General features: G+C 41.4%; 1 protein-coding gene across 1 annotated transcript in view; it reads right to left on the reverse strand.

Moving 5' to 3' along the window:
- The window catches only part of GJA5 (gap junction protein alpha 5), a 19125-nt gene extending 9885 nt beyond the window's left edge, over nt 1-9240 (reverse strand). The window contains exon 1 of the mRNA XM_015420861.1: nt 9216-9240. The gene's annotated coding sequence lies outside the window, so the exon portion shown is untranslated. The remainder of the gene's footprint in view (nt 1-9215) is intronic.
- Between the last annotated feature and the right edge of the window lie 1466 nt (nt 9241-10706).

Raw genomic sequence — 10706 nt, forward strand, 5'->3', positions numbered from 1 at the left:
TGCATTTTGGGCTGTGGAAGAGGAACCGGCTCCATTCCTGGAGTTCTCTCGAGTTCCTGCACTTTTGGTTTTGCTTTTTGCCAATCCGCCTCCCAAGACTGCTCCAGGTGCTCCGGCCTGAGGGCTGCTGGGGCAGGGCTCGAGTGCTTATTACTTGTGGAACCGAGGCTTAATGTCTCCAGATGCTCCGCCACCTTCCCTTCCCTTGGTTCGCTCGGGGAGCCCGAGCAAGCCAGCTGCTGGAGGGAAGGAGAGGCGGTTTAAACCACCTTCCCTTCCCTTGGCTTGCTCAGGATCCCCGCAGCTGCAGAGAGCCCGAGCAAGCCAGCTGCTGGAGGGATGTGCATTCGGTTCGTCTGAATCGAATGCACCCCCGAAAATGGCCCATTTGGGCCCCTTTCAGGCTGCTGCAGGCCGAATCAGATTCTCTGATCTGAATCAGCTTCCTGCAGTTCGGCCCCATTATATCCTAAGGGCCATTGAAGTCAATGGCGAAAACATAGGGTATATTCTGGGGGCTGGAGGAGAGGGGGCTTGTGGGAGAGGCTCCAAAATCGCAGGGTAGCTGCTGGAGCCTCTCCCCAAGATACCCGCCATGTTTCAGGAACATTAAACCAGGGGGTCCAATTCTAGCCTCTATGAGTCCAAGGTCACCACCCCGGGGCTTAGGGAGGCAGGAGAACATTTCACCCCCCCGCGGGTGGTGCAGCTGCCACCGAGAACAGCGGCGGCCATAACTTTTTAAGGAGCCGCTAAGGAGAGCTGGGGGAGCCAGAATGACCTCTCCCGTGAGAGGTGGAATTTGCCCTTACGAGTACAAGGCCACCACCCCGGGGCTCAGGGAGGCGGGGGACATTCCTCCCCGTCGGTTGCCCAACTGATGGTTTGTGAGAGCAGGGGGTGGGGCTTATGTGCCCCCTGGGCTCCTGACTGGTGGAGCAGTGCTCCGGTGCACTCAGGAAGGAACCGAGGCTTGCCTGTTATTTTGATTGAAATAGGGGTGAGGTCTTTATCATTGCTTTAAGCTGCCCATCAGAAGATGTGTTGAAGACAATAATTGCACAGATTTAGAGCAAAAAGAGGTACTTTCTATGAACCAGCATTGTTAACTTTTAACAATTAGATAATATGCAGGGAAGGGAGGAAGAAACTGATTAATTTGTTTTTCCGAATATTTCTAATAGTTTGAGTCACACACACATTGATAAAGGAACAAAATTGATTAGGCCAAACTGCAAAAAAGCTAGTCTAGTCAACTCTCCTCCTAAAGTGAATTACAATATTATTGAGCTCAAGGATACTTATGAGAGAGAGAAATCTTTGCATGTATCTGTTTATTTAAAGGGTTTTATGGGTATTTCTTCAGAAAAATGGCTTAGCCAGAGAGCTACCAACCTCTAGGTGAGGCCTGGACAGTCATGCCATTTGCTCATGTCAGGCAGGCAGTCTCCCGGAGCCCAGATTGTGTCTAGGTGAAATGGGGGGGGGGGAGAAATTATGTCATCACATCAACCAGTGTTCTGGAAACTATGGTAGTACCAACTTCCAGAACATCAGCTGACACACTGATATCATGTCTGGGTTTTCACCCAGACATGATGTTGATGCACTGTGCACCATCACATCCGCCTCTTGCTCTGCAGCCAAAGCTGTGGGAGTGCTGGGCATCCCCAGGCCTGGAGATTTCCCAAAATTATAACTGATCTCCAGACTACAGAGATCAGTTCCCCTGGAGGACTTGGCAGCTTTCGAGGGTGTTGTATCATTTCCCTACTGAGCTTGCCTCTTCCCCAAACTCCACCCTCCACAGATGGCCCAATGTCATGCATAAGCAGAATGTCAAGCAAAACAATTGTTCGATGGAGAACCTGCATGAAAAGATCCAAAACAGCATTCTATTTAAGGTATTTTAAACTTGCCTTTCTTCCCAAAGAGTATTCAAGCTAGGTAGATATCATACCTAGGGAATTTCTTGGCAGAGATATTTAACGGCTCCAACCAAGACATTTGGGCATTCACAAGAGGTGTTTCAACTGATCTTGCCCCAGTGAAGTCAAGAATGAACTTAATTTGACCACGGATCTGCCTCCACCTGTTCTTCGCATGCTTACTTGGAAATAGCTGGAGTTTTAATTCAATACACCTTAGATCAAGCTGTTAGTTTCTAGAGCATGCTTAGAACGTGATCAACACACTTTATTACCAGCACCAGAATATCCTCCTTGTGATCAGTCTATTTAGTTGCAAACACCATGCAAAAAGCAGGGGGAGGAAACCTCCTTACAAGCATGCACATACAAAACAATAAAATAAAGCTCTAAAAAACCAATAAAAATCCTGCGGCATCAAGAATCCATTAATAATAGCCAAGGATATCCAGTGATTATAAGTGATCATGGTTATCAGATCTCAGTGGTTGGTCTGATCCAATAAGAAAGCAAATACAGAATTAAAGATTCTAAACACAGGATTATTGCTTATAAAATCATAAACTGATACATATGCGTTCATAAGGATATGATGCAGTGTGAACTCACTGCTGATATTATTCCTCTGCCAAGGAATAACACACAGAGACATTTATAAGGAGGCTAGTGAGAAAAAACAAGTTGCAGTGTTCTAACAATGCCATTTAAGCAGCACTGGACCTTTCTAAGCCCATTGACTTCAACAGATTTAGAAGAGTATAATTTTTCTTAAATTTTCCAGGATCTCATTTTTCTAAATTTGCTCCCAAAATTGCTTTGGGAGGTTTTCTTTCTGTCACAAGACTCCTTTGGCTTCACAAAACTGAGATCACTAGCAGATGCTCCCACGACACTTCCAAATTATAGCTGGTGTTTAATAGTGCATGCTTTAAATTAAATTAAGCCATTTCTGAACTCTTAATCTTTTAGGCCTCCCAAGGAATACATTGCATTGCATTCAAGGTTCTAGGCTAGAGGATTAAACCTTGTTACACTTTTACATTGTCCCTCCAATTTCAGTTTGCAATTAGGATTTCTAATAGATAATTTTACTCACTCAACTTCTCCTGTTTCTTGAAGTGACTCTTTCTTCTGTTATTCAACACAGCCTTAATGCTTTGTTAGCACTTTGTACCTCCAATAATCTTCCTCCTTTTACCCCACAACTTTCTAGTTATTTCCTCTGACTACTGTTTCTGTCACTCTCCCACACACTGTCTTCTCCCCACCTATGTTTGGCCCCCATTGTCTCTTCACACTTGGTGTTCCTCATACCTTTTCTAGTCACCCCCCCACACACACTTCTCAGCCTTTCTCTATGCTCCACCTTTCCAGTTAGTCCCTTCAAGCCTTTACTATGGTGACCATTGTTTTTAATACTGTTCTTTTCAGTTGTCACCGTAGAAGCATTGCACATTTAACTCAAGATAACAAGACTCTCTTTAAAGCAAGACACAGTGATGTTCCTTGTGTAACCAGACGTCTCTCAGAAAGCATTCCTGACTCAAGAAGAAAAAGGGATGCTTCATGACTGGGTGTGGGGGCGGGGAGGAGTTGTTCCATGCTATTTCTCAAAAGCTCAACCAATCAAATAACAGTCTGGAGAGTTCTCTTATTCCATTGAGAGTGCTTTGGAGGAAAAAATACATGTATATAAGCAAAAATGTATGCAGTGGTTAAAAATAGAAGTATACCATTCTGGACTCTTTTTTCAACACAAATAGCCTATTGAGAATTTAGAATGCAGCCAGCACCAATATCAGGGCTTCACATGACCAGCAAGAACCTTGCTATGGAAAATCAAAGTGGACTGAAGTTTCCTTCTCCTCACAGGCATTTGAGTTCCCCCCATTTTATTAACTTCCCCCTGGCAACAAACTAATAACTCACCCGCATCCCTAATAGCCATGCACGCTCCCCTGTGTAGAACCTAAAACAAAAAACCCCCAAACCCAGTAATGGGGCACACTGGTCTAGGGTGCAAGATTCTGCAACTACAATGTCTGTGCATATGTCAATGTGTGTATGTGAGAGAGCGCATCCTGGTGACATCTTTGGCTGTGTTAGAAACCTGCTGTACATCATAAGTTAAAATTCAAGTGGTTTTTTTTTTTTTTTGAGGGGGCTGCTTTCCCCCTTCAACTCCAGCTCCTTTTTGCCATATAGGGTTCACATGCAAAGTTACACATATAAACACACATGTGGGAACCCTGTGAGAGGCCAGATGGATCAGAAAAAAACAGCAGGTGGGCTAGCAGCTAAGCGCCATTGCTTCTTTGCCTCCCAAAGCCATTTTTATTCGTAAACACTGGATATTATAAGATCATTTGTTATTACCTATTCCTATTTTGTAATTATCAACTGTATTTTACTACACATTTGTGTAGGATGTTTGATACTGGGATCGACTTCACAAATCGTTATGTTTGTTAGAGATTTAAGGTGAAATGTTACATCTGTTAAGACTTATTTTAATGTTGATTGTGTTTTGTTATGAAAATAATAAAAATTATTTTAAAAAAAATGCCCATTTTTTGTATGCTGATAGGTAATAGTAAATTTACTGGCCAAAATAAATAAATAAATGTAGATGTCAATATATATGTGCATTTGGGTATTTTGCTCACAGGAAAACCAGTGGAGTCATATTATATGCTCTTGTTACATGTATACTGCAATTGCATGGGCTTTTTGGAAGTGAATTATTATCCCTTAAAGCTCAAAGCGAGTTCATGGCAAAGTTGATTTGGGGACTTCCAGTTCGTTCTCTTATACCAGCTTTCTTGCAGTAATTCATCCTCCCTCACACACTCCCTCTGGGAAAAGTCTACCCACAACTTCTGATCTCATTAAGTAGAACAAGGCGGCATAGGAACCATTGGCATGTGTGGAAAGTGACCTCAATCCATAGTAGTGTGAACCAAGCTCAGCAAGAAGAATGGAACTTTCCCACCCCCTCTTTCTTTCTGTGGGCCACTGTGTCCCTCCCTAATGCTGGTCCCAAGGGTCAAGGAACTCCAGGAATAGTGCAGGGTGCAACAGAGCCCAGCAAAGGAAGGGTGGAATCTGTAAGAATCGCTGCCCCGCTGGTAGAGATGCCCTCCTGCTGGCAGAATTTGGATTCAAGCCATTAACATCACAGCCGAAATCATTAAATGATTCAGCAGTATAGTTAATTAACTAAACAGAGATTACAAAGGTGAACTTTAGTTGGCTTTCCATCCACCTATTCTGAAGAAGCATCCTGAGCAGATCAGCATTTCTGTCGACCTTATATAACATGTACACAGGGGTCATTTCCTGCAGGATTGCACTGGAGCAGAGCTTCAGCAGTAAAGAGCAACAAGCCGCGCCCCCTGCTCCCAGCAGCCCTGGGCCACGAGGAGAATGAGGATCTGTGCATCCCCCCCCCCATAGCTAGCAATCCAAAACAGTCCAGTGGAGCCTGAGCAGTGGGTGTTGCCTTCTGACATACTTCTGGTGATGTCAGGGGGTGTGGCATATGTGAATAAGTTATGCTAATGAGTTATGCTAACGAGCTCCTGCATCTCTTTTTCTACAAAATGACCCCTGCATGTACATGTATAATTAGACAACAATGGACTCTTTCAATAATAACATATTTTTTTCCAAAAAGGTGAGCTTCAATAACCAGAGACCACTTCCACTTGCAAGAAGTTGGATGGTCCGCAATTTCCTCAGGTTGTCCACTTAAACTATAGTTTTCCCATGCTGCATCCCACCCTATCCTTAGAGGTCTCCCAGTCTTCAGGAGCGGTTTTTTGCATGGCCTGGGTAGTAGGGGGAGGTGCGGGAATCAGGAGGAAGAAGGAAAATCTGTTCTGAAAGCAGACCTCCAACTTGCCATTGTTGGAATCCAACCCATGATCTTTACTAAACATCTTCTTTTGTCAATCCTCTAACATTTTGAACAGATTAATTAATGCCTTACTAAATATAATAAATGCACAGCAGTTCACACACACACACGCCCCCCCCCCATTTGATTCATTTGACAGGATCAAAAGAGGCAATGGAAACATATGTTGCGACTTAAAAGGCCCAGAGGAGCACTATTGGATTATGATTTGAAACAGTTGCTCTACAGAGCAATAATACAGCATTGTTCATTGGCACAATATAACAAAATGTTTCCTTTCAAGCCCATTAGTTTATATATATTATATACATTGACAATGCTTATATACACTAGCAACTCTTCAATTTCATAGGCAGGTATGTTATTTTTAACTCTTCTTGCTGCGGCACCAGAGCTTAAACTCTCTCTCTGTGTGTGTGTGTGTGAAATGTTGGAGAATTTTCAAAATTTAAAATTTCACCTCAAAATCTGACACTTTGATATCACAATTTAAAATTTAAGTTGTTTTGATTGGTGTAATGATATTTAGCATTTGCATAGCACGGCCACTTTCAGTGATCAAACCACTTTAAATCTGTTGCTACAGAAAACTTTCTAACAACTTTATCAGGTAGAACGGGAAATCCAAATTGCAGGCTGGCAACTTCCTGCAGGCTCATATTCTCTTAGCCGCTTTGTAGTATCACCTGAAAGTGTAAAGTACAATTAAATACACAGCTTGCTCCCAAACTCCATCAGTAGAATGGAGCTGTCAGAGCAAGATTTCCCTGTAGAATCTTTGGGCATCCAATTATAATATTGTTTGTGGACTATTATTCATTTAGAAATTTATTTTTATTTAACATATATTTACAGGCATACCCCACTTTCCCCCAGCTGGGGACCCATCCTCCATTTCATCCTCACAGCAACCTTGTGAGGTAGGGTTAGGGGCTGCGAGAGAGAGGGTAGCCTGAGATCACCCAGTGGGCTTCCACAGCATGGTGGGTCTTCCACATCCTAGTCTGACACTCTAATCACTACACCACATTGAATTTCAACCTGGCTCTTAACTATCTGGAAAACAGCCACACATCCAAATGTATTTGCCATCAACATTAACAGATGAGAATTTTGAGAGCTTTTTTGGAAGCAGATTCATTTTAACTCTGAAGCTTAAAGGGCGTGATCCATCAGGCTTTGGATTTGACTTGGGATTTGTTGAACTGGGTGGTTGTTTAATATCCTTGGGTGGTTAATGTACCTAAGAAGAAGTATTTGTTCTCTCAGGTTCTTTCATATTCTTGGCACAAAGCAGAGTAATCCTTATTATCTGTAAATTTCAGAAAACCGTATTAACTTTATCTCTGGCTGGACTAGAGATCTTAATATTGACAACTCAGTTTTACTCTTTTTAACTAAATCACAGTGTTTAGTGTGATAAATTCTGGGTTCACTTATACACACTGAAAGATGCAGATCTATTCAATGGGACGTCATCCCAGTGCAATTTTAGGATTGCACTGGCATGCAAACTTCACTTATATTCTAGATACATGGACAGTGTGAATACTTGGGATCAAGGAGAGGAGCTTTGAATATGCTCAGAGGCTCTCTTCAGTACCCTTCACAATATCCCATATCCCACACATCTGACGAAATGTGCATGCACACGGAAGCTTGTACCCAGTTTTTAACTTTGTTGGTCTTAAAGGTGCCACTGGACTCAAACTTTGTTTCTATAGCTAAATATTTGCATTAAAAACAGGCACCAGGTGTAAGCATTAATTGTCCCTTGCTCCAATTATACCTTGCTAAATCAACACTTAAATTTGAGTGATGTTGGAATACTTCATTCAATCACTATTTTTCCTTTTGTGTAACCTTTTAGCTGTTCTCATAAGGGAGATTCATCTGAACCTTGTCCTTGTGAAAAGTCCTTCAAATAGATGTAACATGGTTAAAATGAACTCAGCTTAGTTAAGTCTGGAGGGCAAAGATAGCTGTGGGGCTCATCTTAACATGGTAAAAAATGGTTGTTCGGACCAAATTGCAAGTTACATAACATTTTTGTTCTATTGCAAAATTGTATGTGTGTTGTTTTTTTATCCCATAAAATTGGTTCTTATGAAACTGTTCACCTTTTCACTTCCTGGTTATTATACATACCGATAATTTATTTTAGAGAGCTTATAGAATGCTCATTACTTCCTTCAATCAACCTTGCTCCACATAGAATTAGGATTTACTGAAAAGGAAAACAAATCCCCTAGCATTTTGGAGGAAAACTAGCTATATTAATCCACCATAACATTGCCCAATTACAGACTGAATCTGCAACCATATTTTCATAAGGGTGCCTGGCGCAACTGTTTCTTCCAGACTTGTCCATATAGGATGTTGTTCCGTCTATAGTATGCTTACATCCTATCAAAGCTAGAGAGCATTTGGTATGTTGAACTTTGCGTTCAAAATGTGTATCTTTTTTTAAAAAAAACTAAAATTATTTCAGATACTAAAAGAATTGTAGTGTTATTTCTGGAAGTTAAATCTCAGAACTTCAGAATCATCATCATCTTTTTTTAAAGTATTTACAATCTAATGTTCACTTAGCTCCCATGAGCCAAGTAACTATAGGTATAATAGGTAGAAAAAAGACCATATTGTTTGCAGTATGATTAAGAAATGAGGATATTACAAAATAAATGGTAGGATTACAGGCTATGAAGAAAATAATTTTCCCAGTGCAAAGATGTAGCAGTGAACTTTATAACAGGTATTGCAAAGAATGACAAATAGATGTTCTTCATCTGTATGACGCTTTTTATGTTCACATTCTTCGCAAACATTTAGGTAGCAATCCAATGTATATTTATGTGACTATAAACACCACTGACCAGTGAGGTTTACTTCTGAGTAAAGGTGCCTATGGCCTGGGGTGCCTATGGCCTGGCTGTTAAGTCTTTTGTTGTTCTGAAAAAGAGGGAAGCAATTTCTCCTATTGTCACAAAGGGAAAGTGCAATTTGGGTGGCCATCTGATTTGCAAGGATAACACAGCACAATAGCAAGAGAGCTATACAAGCATGCCTTCAATCAATGGAATTTACTTAAATCTGAAACAGAATATTATGGTCTAACACTACCCTCCCCCTTGCATAATATGCATTTATCTTTTCAAAAATTCCCTATGCAATGTTTAGAATGGGTAAAAGTGCCACCTTAAGCAAATTACTTCCTTTTAAACCCATTGACTTAAATTGACTTTGAAGGGTGTAACTCTGCTTAGGTGGTACTGAGAAGACGCTATATGAAATGAGATGGACAAAAACGGTTACTCACTACTAATAATTTAGTTTTTATCTAGATTCCAAGGCTACCGGGAACATACCTCTCTGTATCCAGCCCGGATCTTTGTCTGGCGAGTCACACTTTAGTTGAGGTAAATAAAACTCAGATGGCCGCAGGGACTGCACCTCTTGTCTGGTATCAGCTGGCTGGCTGAAGGTTCCCAAAAAACGTGAAGGAAGCGGGGTCTTCCAGCTTCTGAGTGCCGTGTGACATGACCCAGCAGCTGCCGGACTCTGATTCACTTAGAGAGAGTCATAGTCGTGAATTGGGATATAAATGTGGTCTCAAGAAGGCTTTCTTGTAAGCAGTGCCTTGGCTCAAGCTGAGCACTTCATCTGGCTCCCAGCAACTCTATTTTTAATGAAGGAATTTGAGGCTATCGGAAAGGAAGTCAAATTGTTTTAGGAAAACAATAGTAAAGTAACTAGAGGTTTATTAGTTTCCTCCCCTGGGGGCTGGAATGGCATTGTCAATTGGACGAAAATGATGGATGGACTATGTATTTTAAATGCCAATTCTTTGGGCTCCTGCATTCAGTTCTGTTTAGACTTTTAAAAAAACTGATAATAAACTGGTATCTGTGAGAAGCAGCAGCAGCTTAAAAGTGCAAGTAAGATGTTATGGCAAGGGACTTGGCAACACCTCCTATAGTTTACAGTTTTGATAGGCTGTTCTCAAAATGAGATGTCCAGCTGCCTTCACTGCTTGCATTTGTTCCCCAAATGCTTCCTCAGCTGAGCTATTCCATGTTCAATTTATATTTTATATTTGAGGCAAAGCACCATTTGTGCTGGATGGAAGAAACGACCAGCTTCTGCTGTGACTCCTGGAGGAACAATCCCTTGGAAAGGCCACGTTGGAAGCTATGCAAGACTGGTGTTTTTGCTGCTCCCATTTGTTTCAGGAGGGCTTCTAATGGCAACCCGAAAAATCCTAGTGGATTGTGTCCTTGGTCATCATTTTTATCGCTAAAATGAAGGTTCACAACTATTCTGTTAAACACACTGATCCTTATTTTTCAATATATATCTCACATTAAAACAATACATAACCTTCTGTTTTACTTAAATCCTTTAGTTGTTAAATATTCTAGTGTCTCCCGATTATGCAACTATGTAGAGACAGAAACTTCTTTTCAAAGTGTTGAATGCTCTTCCACCATGGCATCTTTGCTTATAGCATGTACCCTCATCCTGCTATTTCCTGTGATATGTAGATTGTGAAGGTATTTTTAAAATTATTTCTAAAGTCTGCAAAAGCTGTTTGACCAGACATGATAATGTGACAACAAATGTGTATGCATAGGTCTTTCTCTTTCTTTCAAGGTTACATTGTATCTTCAATCAGCTTTCTCATCTCTGAAAAACAATTGTCCTGCAACCCAACTACATTCTAAAGTCTTAAAGGTTCTTAGGATATTTTTAGAGGGGGCATGGAGTTTTGTTGATTCCCCTTCCCACTGCAGATCCATGTGCTACTATCCCTGAGCATCTGCGGGCCCCCTGGAACAAAACTGGGGGGACTTCAGCAG

This window comes from Gekko japonicus, unplaced genomic scaffold (genome assembly GCF_001447785.1).
Source record: "Gekko japonicus isolate JY-2015 unplaced genomic scaffold, Gekko_japonicus_V1.1 scaffold2244, whole genome shotgun sequence".
In the NCBI taxonomy this organism is placed as follows: Eukaryota; Metazoa; Chordata; class Lepidosauria; order Squamata; family Gekkonidae; genus Gekko; species Gekko japonicus.